This window comes from Hyla sarda, unplaced genomic scaffold (genome assembly GCF_029499605.1).
Source record: "Hyla sarda isolate aHylSar1 unplaced genomic scaffold, aHylSar1.hap1 scaffold_839, whole genome shotgun sequence".
NCBI classification, from domain to species: Eukaryota; Metazoa; Chordata; class Amphibia; order Anura; family Hylidae; genus Hyla; species Hyla sarda.
The window spans coordinates 144497-154899 of NW_026610866.1; the positions used below are offsets into that span (position 1 = coordinate 144497).

Sequence of the window (10403 nt, forward strand, 5' to 3'; positions counted from 1 at the left end):
CAGGGAGGCTGCCAGACAATTTTCCATGCACACTCTGGGCTGGGGGGCAGTCAACCACCAGTACACACAGCAGAACCTAAACCCATACCATTATTGCTAAGCAGCAAGACAGGGGCCCATTGCACTCCCACGGGGCCTTTTTAAATGCAATCCATAACCCGGATTTGCCAGGAACCCTTCTTACTCCTCCTACTTGCATGTGACACTGGGCTTAGGATCTGCATAGGAAACACACACACAAGCACACACCTACCTTTGTTGCCTGCAGATGCCTCCTTGGCTGTCCCCAAACGGTATCAAACCAACACCCACGGGAAGCTGTAAGCATAGAGGACATGCCTGCACCCCATTGGACTTACCTGTGTGGGTTAAATCCGGGTTATTTGACAACCTATGGCGGTGATGGTTCTGCTCAGGCAGAGCAGTGCTGATGCTCCTCATAAAGCTGTCGCTGCTGTGAAGGTTCTAGGTGACATCACAAATCCCTTTGGTTACATACACAACAAAGCTGGGTTGTTGTTGTTTACACTCTGCAAGGCCTGTGGAAGTGAGTGACATCATAGCACTGTAGTTCTGAGGGTTCAAGATGGATGCAACAATCTCCTGTTGCTTCTATGAAGGCCGTAATAGACGACATCACCAAACAGCTCCATAGTCACATACACAGCAAAGGAGAGATGTTGTTTACACCTAGTGATGTCAGTGGTATTGAGTGACATCACAGCACAGTGCTAAGGCTCCTGGGCCTGGACACAGCAGCGGCTGCAATATCTCAACGGAGAATACGTTTATATATATGTGTGTGTGTGCGCATATATATATATATATATATATATATATATATATATATATATTCTCCGCCGAAATCACTTTTAAACCCATTTCCACCTTTTTTTCCCTTCTCTTCCTCTTACTTTTTTTTCACGTTTTTTTACGTTTTTCTCCTTTTCGCCTCTTTTCTGGGCGTATTATTCTTCTTTTTCTTCTTTTTTTTCGTCTAATGCATACCCCATCAGTGCAGCAATGCTTATTCAATACCGCCAGCAGATGGAGACACTGGGGGATAATTTTCTAAGGATTTATACTGATTTTTCCTGTCTGAATTTGTCGCACAGAAAGTTGCAGGCCAAATATGTGTGACATTTCTGCGACTTTAGCTTCTAGAGCATTTTTACAACATTATACATAGGTGCTGAATACATAAAAAGCGACTGTTCAGCGACAGACAAGTCGCATCGGCTGAAAGTAGGCCAGAATGTCAGTCCATGTTGGAGCAGGTTTAGATACAGTCTAAAGCATAGATCTCAAAGTCTGTGCACAGAATTTAGCAAGGGCCTCGCACCTTCTGATGCATCAGGTAGGTGCACAATAGCATAGCCTAACCCTCTGTACTTTGGTCTATATTGATGCGGGACATAGACAGCCAGCTGATGACCAATCCATTAGTGCAATGGATGGCTGGAAGCATTTGTCTTTGCCTTTGCAATACCACAGAAGCAATGCATGGTCAATGTACAGCAATGACACACCTGTGTGAACAGCCAGGAGACCCCCCCCCCCCCCCCCCCCCATGTTATGTTACATAGTTACATAGTTAGTACGGTCGAAAAAAGACATATGTCCATCACGTTCAACCAGGGAATTAAGGGGTAGGGGTGTGGCGCGATATTGGGGAAGGGATGAGATTTTATATTTCTTCATAAGCATTAATCTTATTTTGTCAATTAGGAACATTCAGCACCCACCCGCTATCAAGGCAGCTGCCTATCATGTCATGCCCTACCTGCACAGGTGTGCTGGCTACTCAAATGATCCAATTAAGGAGGCCATTTAGTCAGCAGCAGCAGAAGTCCTGTGCCTGGACGCTCCAACAGGGGCCAGACACAAGCAGAAGCAGCAGAAGCAGCAGCAGCACCACCTTTTGTTTTTTGGCTGCAGCAGCAGCAAGGCCCACAGGGCTGGCTAGCTGGCTAGCCAGCAAGCAGGTAGCAATGAAAGTAGGAATCTTTCTTTTTAACCCTGTAAGGGGGTGGTGCACTGTACCCGAAGATACTGCCATATCGGGTCAATGCATAGGGCGACGGAAGCAAGCTTCGAAATCGGCCCCCGTTCTCAAAAATCCATTTAATATATGGTCCCCAGATAGGGGACGTATCAGATATTAAACTGATAAGAACAGATACTACACTTGATCTTAGCCAAAAGGCCGAGAAGCGATAACCGTGAAAGGGGCGGGCCCAACAAGGTCCCCTTCATGGGCACTATCACTGCTTGCTGTCAGGGAGGCTGCCAGACAATTTTCCATGCACACTCTGGGCTGGGGGGCAGTCAACCACCAGTACACACAGCAGAACCTAAACCCATACCATTATTGCTAAGCAGCAAGACAGGGGCCCATTGCACTCCCACGGGGCCTTTTTAAATGCAATCCATAACCCGGATTTGCCAGGAACCCTTCTTACTCCTCCTACTTGAATGTGACACTGGGCTTAGGATCTGCATAGGAAACACACACACAAGCACACACCTACCTTTGTTGCCTGCAGATGCCTCCTTGGCTGTCCCCAAACGGTATCAAACCAACACCCACGGGAAGCTGTAAGCATAGAGGACATGCCTGCACCCCATTGGACTTACCTGTGTGGGTTAAATCCGGGTTATTTGACAACCTATGGCGGTGATGGTTCTGCTCAGGCAGAGCAGTGCTGATGCTCCTCATAAAGCTGTCGCTGCTGTGAAGGTTCTAGGTGACATCACAAATCCCTTTGGTTACATACACAACAAAGCTGGGTTGTTGTTGTTTACACTCTGCAAGGCCTGTGGAAGTGAGTGACATCATAGCACTGTAGTTCTGAGGGTTCAAGATGGATGCAACAATCTCCTGTTGCTTCTATGAAGGCCGTAATAGACGACATCACCAAACAGCTCCATAGTCACATACACAGCAAAGGAGAGATGTTGTTTACACCTAGTGATGTCAGTGGTATTGAGTGACATCACAGCACAGTGCTAAGGCTCCTGGGCCTGGACACAGCAGCGGCTGCAATATCTCAACGGAGAATACGTTTATATCTATGTGTGTGTGTGCGCATATATATATATATATATATATATATATATATATATATATATATATTCTCCGCCGAAATCACTTTTAAACCCATTTCCACCTTTTTTTCCCTTCTCTTCCTCTTACTTTTTTTTTCACGTTTTTTTACGTTTTTCTCCTTTTCGCCTCTTTTCTGGGCGTATTATTCTTCTTTTTCTTCTTTTTTTTCGTCTAATGCATACCCCATCAGTGCAGCAATGCTTATTCAATACCGCCAGCAGATGGAGACACTGGGGGATAATTTTCTAAGGATTTATACTGATTTTTCCTGTCTGAATTTGTCGCACAGAAAGTTGCAGGCCAAATATGTGTGACATTTCTGCGACTTTAGCTTCTAGAGCATTTTTACAACATTATACATAGGTGCTGAATACATAAAAAGCGACTGTTCAGCGACAGACAAGTCGCATCGGCTGAAAGTAGGCCAGAATGTCAGTCCATGTTGGAGCAGGTTTAGATACAGTCTAAAGCATAGATCTCAAAGTCTGTGCACAGAATTTAGCAAGGGCCTCGCACCTTCTGATGCATCAGGTAGGTGCACAATAGCATAGCCTAACCCTCTGTACTTTGGTCTATATTGATGCGGGACATAGACAGCCAGCTGATGACCAATCCATTAGTGCAATGGATGGCTGGAAGCATTTGTCTTTGCCTTTGCAATACCACAGAAGCAATGCATGGTCAATGTACAGCAATGACACACCTGTGTGAACAGCCAGGAGACCCCCCCCCCCCCCCCCCCCATGTTATGTTACATAGTTACATAGTTAGTACGGTCGAAAAAAGACATATGTCCATCACGTTCAACCAGGGAATTAAGGGGTAGGGGTGTGGCGCGATATTGGGGAAGGGATGAGATTTTATATTTCTTCATAAGCATTAATCTTATTTTGTCAATTAGGAACATTCAGCACCCACCCGCTATCAAGGCAGCTGCCTATCATGTCATGCCCTACCTGCACAGGTGTGCTGGCTACTCAAATGATCCAATTAAGGAGGCCATTTAGTCAGCAGCAGCAGAAGTCCTGTGCCTGGACGCTCCAACAGGGGCCAGACACAAGCAGAAGCAGCAGAAGCAGCAGCAGCACCACCTTTTGTTTTTTGGCTGCAGCAGCAGCAAGGCCCACAGGGCTGGCTAGCTGGCTAGCCAGCAAGCAGGTAGCAATGAAAGTAGGAATCTTTCTTTTTAACCCTGTAAGGGGGTGGTGCACTGTACCCGAAGATACTGCCATATCGGGTCAATGCATAGGGCGACGGAAGCAAGCTTCGAAATCGGCCCCCGTTCTCAAAAATCCATTTAATATATGGTCCCCAGATAGGGGACGTATCAGATATTAAACTGATAAGAACAGATACTACACTTGATCTTAGCCAAAAGGCCGAGAAGCGATAACCGTGAAAGGGGCGGGCCCAACAAGGTCCCCTTCATGGGCACTATCACTGCTTGCTGTCAGGGAGGCTGCCAGACAATTTTCCATGCACACTCTGGGCTGGGGGGCAGTCAACCACCAGTACACACAGCAGAACCTAAACCCATACCATTATTGCTAAGCAGCAAGACAGGGGCCCATTGCACTCCCACGGGGCCTTTTTAAATGCAATCCATAACCCGGATTTGCCAGGAACCCTTCTTACTCCTCCTACTTGCATGTGACACTGGGCTTAGGATCTGCATAGGAAACACACACACAAGCACACACCTACCTTTGTTGCCTGCAGATGCCTCCTTGGCTGTCCCCAAACGGTATCAAACCAACACCCACGGGAAGCTGTAAGCATAGAGGACATGCCTGCACCCCATTGGACTTACCTGTGTGGGTTAAATCCGGGTTATTTGACAACCTATGGCGGTGATGGTTCTGCTCAGGCAGAGCAGTGCTGATGCTCCTCATAAAGCTGTCGCTGCTGTGAAGGTTCTAGGTGACATCACAAATCCCTTTGGTTACATACACAACAAAGCTGGGTTGTTGTTGTTTACACTCTGCAAGGCCTGTGGAAGTGAGTGACATCATAGCACTGTAGTTCTGAGGGTTCAAGATGGATGCAACAATCTCCTGTTGCTTCTATGAAGGCCGTAATAGACGACATCACCAAACAGCTCCATAGTCACATACACAGCAAAGGAGAGATGTTGTTTACACCTAGTGATGTCAGTGGTATTGAGTGACATCACAGCACAGTGCTAAGGCTCCTGGGCCTGGACACAGCAGCGGCTGCAATATCTCAACGGAGAATACGTTTATATCTATGTGTGTGTGTGCGCATATATATATATATATATATATATATATATATATATATATATATATATTTCTCCGCCGAAATCACTTTTAAACCCATTTCCACCTTTTTTTCCCTTCTCTTCCTCTTACTTTTTTTTCACGTTTTTTTACGTTTTTCTCCTTTTCGCCTCTTTTCTGGGCGTATTATTCTTCTTTTTCTTCTTTTTTTTCGTCTAATGCATACCCCATCAGTGCAGCAATGCTTATTCAATACCGCCAGCAGATGGAGACACTGGGGGATAATTTTCTAAGGATTTATACTGATTTTTCCTGTCTGAATTTGTCGCACAGAAAGTTGCAGGCCAAATATGTGTGACATTTCTGCGACTTTAGCTTCTAGAGCATTTTTACAACATTATACATAGGTGCTGAATACATAAAAAGCGACTGTTCAGCGACAGACAAGTCGCATCGGCTGAAAGTAGGCCAGAATGTCAGTCCATGTTGGAGCAGGTTTAGATACAGTCTAAAGCATAGATCTCAAAGTCTGTGCACAGAATTTAGCAAGGGCCTCGCACCTTCTGATGCATCAGGTAGGTGCACAATAGCATAGCCTAACCCTCTGTACTTTGGTCTATATTGATGCGGGACATAGACAGCCAGCTGATGACCAATCCATTAGTGCAATGGATGGCTGGAAGCATTTGTCTTTGCCTTTGCAATACCACAGAAGCAATGCATGGTCAATGTACAGCAATGACACACCTGTGTGAACAGCCAGGAGACCCCCCCCCCCCCCCCCCCATGTTATGTTACATAGTTACATAGTTAGTACGGTCGAAAAAAGACATATGTCCATCACGTTCAACCAGGGAATTAAGGGGTAGGGGTGTGGCGCGATATTGGGGAAGGGATGAGATTTTATATTTCTTCATAAGCATTAATCTTATTTTGTCAATTAGGAACATTCAGCACCCACCCGCTATCAAGGCAGCTGCCTATCATGTCATGCCCTACCTGCACAGGTGTGCTGGCTACTCAAATGATCCAATTAAGGAGGCCATTTAGTCAGCAGCAGCAGAAGTCCTGTGCCTGGACGCTCCAACAGGGGCCAGACACAAGCAGAAGCAGCAGAAGCAGCAGCAGCACCACCTTTTGTTTTTTGGCTGCAGCAGCAGCAAGGCCCACAGGGCTGGCTAGCTGGCTAGCCAGCAAGCAGGTAGCAATGAAAGTAGGAATCTTTCTTTTTAACCCTGTAAGGGGGTGGTGCACTGTACCCGAAGATACTGCCATATCGGGTCAATGCATAGGGCGACGGAAGCAAGCTTCGAAATCGGCCCCCGTTCTCAAAAATCCATTTAATATATGGTCCCCAGATAGGGGACGTATCAGATATTAAACTGATAAGAACAGATACTACACTTGATCTTAGCCAAAAGGCCGAGAAGCGATAACCGTGAAAGGGGCGGGCCCAACAAGGTCCCCTTCATGGGCACTATCACTGCTTGCTGTCAGGGAGGCTGCCAGACAATTTTCCATGCACACTCTGGGCTGGGGGGCAGTCAACCACCAGTACACACAGCAGAACCTAAACCCATACCATTATTGCTAAGCAGCAAGACAGGGGCCCATTGCACTCCCACGGGGCCTTTTTAAATGCAATCCATAACCCGGATTTGCCAGGAACCCTTCTTACTCCTCCTACTTGCATGTGACACTGGGCTTAGGATCTGCATAGGAAACACACACACAAGCACACACCTACCTTTGTTGCCTGCAGATGCCTCCTTGGCTGTCCCCAAACGGTATCAAACCAACACCCACGGGAAGCTGTAAGCATAGAGGACATGCCTGCACCCCATTGGACTTACCTGTGTGGGTTAAATCCGGGTTATTTGACAACCTATGGCGGTGATGGTTCTGCTCAGGCAGAGCAGTGCTGATGCTCCTCATAAAGCTGTCGCTGCTGTGAAGGTTCTAGGTGACATCACAAATCCCTTTGGTTACATACACAACAAAGCTGGGTTGTTGTTGTTTACACTCTGCAAGGCCTGTGGAAGTGAGTGACATCATAGCACTGTAGTTCTGAGGGTTCAAGATGGATGCAACAATCTCCTGTTGCTTCTATGAAGGCCGTAATAGACGACATCACCAAACAGCTCCATAGTCACATACACAGCAAAGGAGAGATGTTGTTTACACCTAGTGATGTCAGTGGTATTGAGTGACATCACAGCACAGTGCTAAGGCTCCTGGGCCTGGACACAGCAGCGGCTGCAATATCTCAACGGAGAATACGTTTATATCTATGTGTGTGTGTGCGCATATATATATATATATATATATATATATATATATATATATATTTCTCCGCCGAAATCACTTTTAAACCCATTTCCACCTTTTTTTCCCTTCTCTTCCTCTTACTTTTTTTTCAAGTTTTTTTACGTTTTTCTCCTTTTCGCCTCTTTTCTGGGCGTATTATTCTTCTTTTTCTTCTTTTTTTTCGTCTAATGCAATACCCCATCAGTGCAGCAATGCTTATTCAATACCGCCAGCAGATGGAGACACTGGGGGATAATTTTCTAAGGATTTATACTGATTTTTCCTGTCTGAATTTGTCGCACAGAAAGTTGCAGGCCAAATATGTGTGACATTTCTGCGACTTTAGCTTCTAGAGCATTTTTACAACATTATACATAGGTGCTGAATACATAAAAAGCGACTGTTCAGCGACAGACAAGTCGCATCGGCTGAAAGTAGGCCAGAATGTCAGTCCATGTTGGAGCAGGTTTAGATACAGTCTAAAGCATAGATCTCAAAGTCTGTGCACAGAATTTAGCAAGGGCCTCGCACCTTCTGATGCATCAGGTAGGTGCACAATAGCATAGCCTAACCCTCTGTACTTTGGTCTATATTGATGCGGGACATAGACAGCCAGCTGATGACCAATCCATTAGTGCAATGGATGGCTGGAAGCATTTGTCTTTGCCTTTGCAATACCACAGAAGCAATGCATGGTCAATGTACAGCAATGACACACCTGTGTGAACAGCCAGGAGACCCCCCCCCCCCCCCCCCCCCATGTTATGTTACATAGTTACATAGTTAGTACGGTCGAAAAAAGACATATGTCCATCACGTTCAACCAGGGAATTAAGGGGTAGGGGTGTGGCGCGATATTGGGGAAGGGATGAGATTTTATATTTCTTCATAAGCATTAATCTTATTTTGTCAATTAGGAACATTCAGCACCCACCCGCTATCAAGGCAGCTGCCTATCATGTCATGCCCTACCTGCACAGGTGTGCTGGCTACTCAAATGATCCAATTAAGGAGGCCATTTAGTCAGCAGCAGCAGAAGTCCTGTGCCTGGACGCTCCAACAGGGGCCAGACACAAGCAGAAGCAGCAGAAGCAGCAGCAGCACCACCTTTTGTTTTTTGGCTGCAGCAGCAGCAAGGCCCACAGGGCTGGCTAGCTGGCTAGCCAGCAAGCAGGTAGCAATGAAAGTAGGAATCTTTCTTTTTAACCCTGTAAGGGGGTGGTGCACTGTACCCGAAGATACTGCCATATCGGGTCAATGCATAGGGCGACGGAAGCAAGCTTCGAAATCGGCCCCCGTTCTCAAAAATCCATTTAATATATGGTCCCCAGATAGGGGACGTATCAGATATTAAACTGATAAGAACAGATACTACACTTGATCTTAGCCAAAAGGCCGAGAAGCGATAACCGTGAAAGGGGCGGGCCCAACAAGGTCCCCTTCATGGGCACTATCACTGCTTGCTGTCAGGGAGGCTGCCAGACAATTTTCCATGCACACTCTGGGCTGGGGGGCAGTCAACCACCAGTACACACAGCAGAACCTAAACCCATACCATTATTGCTAAGCAGCAAGACAGGGGCCCATTGCACTCCCACGGGGCCTTTTTAAATGCAATCCATAACCCGGATTTGCCAGGAACCCTTCTTACTCCTCCTACTTGCATGTGACACTGGGCTTAGGATCTGCATAGGAAACACACACACAAGCACACACCTACCTTTGTTGCCTGCAGATGCCTCCTTGGCTGTCCCCAAACGGTATCAAACCAACACCCACGGGAAGCTGTAAGCATAGAGGACATGCCTGCACCCCATTGGACTTACCTGTGTGGGTTAAATCCGGGTTATTTGACAACCTATGGCGGTGATGGTTCTGCTCAGGCAGAGCAGTGCTGATGCTCCTCATAAAGCTGTCGCTGCTGTGAAGGTTCTAGGTGACATCACAAATCCCTTTGGTTACATACACAACAAAGCTGGGTTGTTGTTGTTTACACTCTGCAAGGCCTGTGGAAGTGAGTGACATCATAGCACTGTAGTTCTGAGGGTTCAAGATGGATGCAACAATCTCCTGTTGCTTCTATGAAGGCCGTAATAGACGACATCACCAAACAGCTCCATAGTCACATACACAGCAAAGGAGAGATGTTGTTTACACCTAGTGATGTCAGTGGTATTGAGTGACATCACAGCACAGTGCTAAGGCTCCTGGGCCTGGACACAGCAGCGGCTGCAATATCTCAACGGAGAATACGTTTATATCTATGTGTGTGTGTGCGCATATATATATATATATATATATATATATATATATATATTTCTCCGCCGAAATCACTTTTAAACCCATTTCCACCTTTTTTTCCCTTCTCTTCCTCTTACTTTTTTTTCACGTTTTTTTACGTTTTTCTCCTTTTCGCCTCTTTTCTGGGCGTATTATTCTTCTTTTTCTTCTTTTTTTTCGTCTAATGCATACCCCATCAGTGCAGCAATGCTTATTCAATACCGCCAGCAGATGGAGACACTGGGGATAATTTTCTAAGGATTTATACTGATTTTTCCTGTCTGAATTTGTCGCACAGAAAGTTGCAGGCCAAATATGTGTGACATTTCTGCGACTTTAGCTTCTAGAGCATTTTTACAACATTATACATAGGTGCTGAATACATAAAAAGCGACTGTTCAGCGACAGACAAGTCGCATCGGCTGAAAGTAGGCCAGAATGTCAGTCCATGTTGGAGCAGGTTTAGA

At 46.1% G+C, this 10403-nt stretch overlaps 4 non-coding genes across 4 annotated transcripts; all 4 read right to left on the reverse strand.

The window, feature by feature from the left end:
• Window positions 1–2027: 2027 nt before the first annotated feature.
• LOC130347500 (U2 spliceosomal RNA) lies at window positions 2028–2218 on the reverse strand. The gene has a single exon (XR_008885421.1). It is a non-coding gene; the product is annotated as a U2 spliceosomal RNA (small nuclear RNA).
• A 2091-nt stretch (window positions 2219–4309) lies between these two features.
• LOC130347501 (U2 spliceosomal RNA) lies at window positions 4310–4500 on the reverse strand. The gene has a single exon (XR_008885422.1). It is a non-coding gene; the product is annotated as a U2 spliceosomal RNA (small nuclear RNA).
• Window positions 4501–6592: 2092 nt separating this feature from the next.
• On the reverse strand, window positions 6593–6783 carry LOC130347502 (U2 spliceosomal RNA). The gene has a single exon (XR_008885423.1). It is a non-coding gene; the product is annotated as a U2 spliceosomal RNA (small nuclear RNA).
• A 2089-nt stretch (window positions 6784–8872) lies between these two features.
• On the reverse strand, window positions 8873–9063 carry LOC130347503 (U2 spliceosomal RNA). Its single transcript, XR_008885424.1, has one exon. It is a non-coding gene; the product is annotated as a U2 spliceosomal RNA (small nuclear RNA).
• Window positions 9064–10403: the final 1340 nt, after the last annotated feature.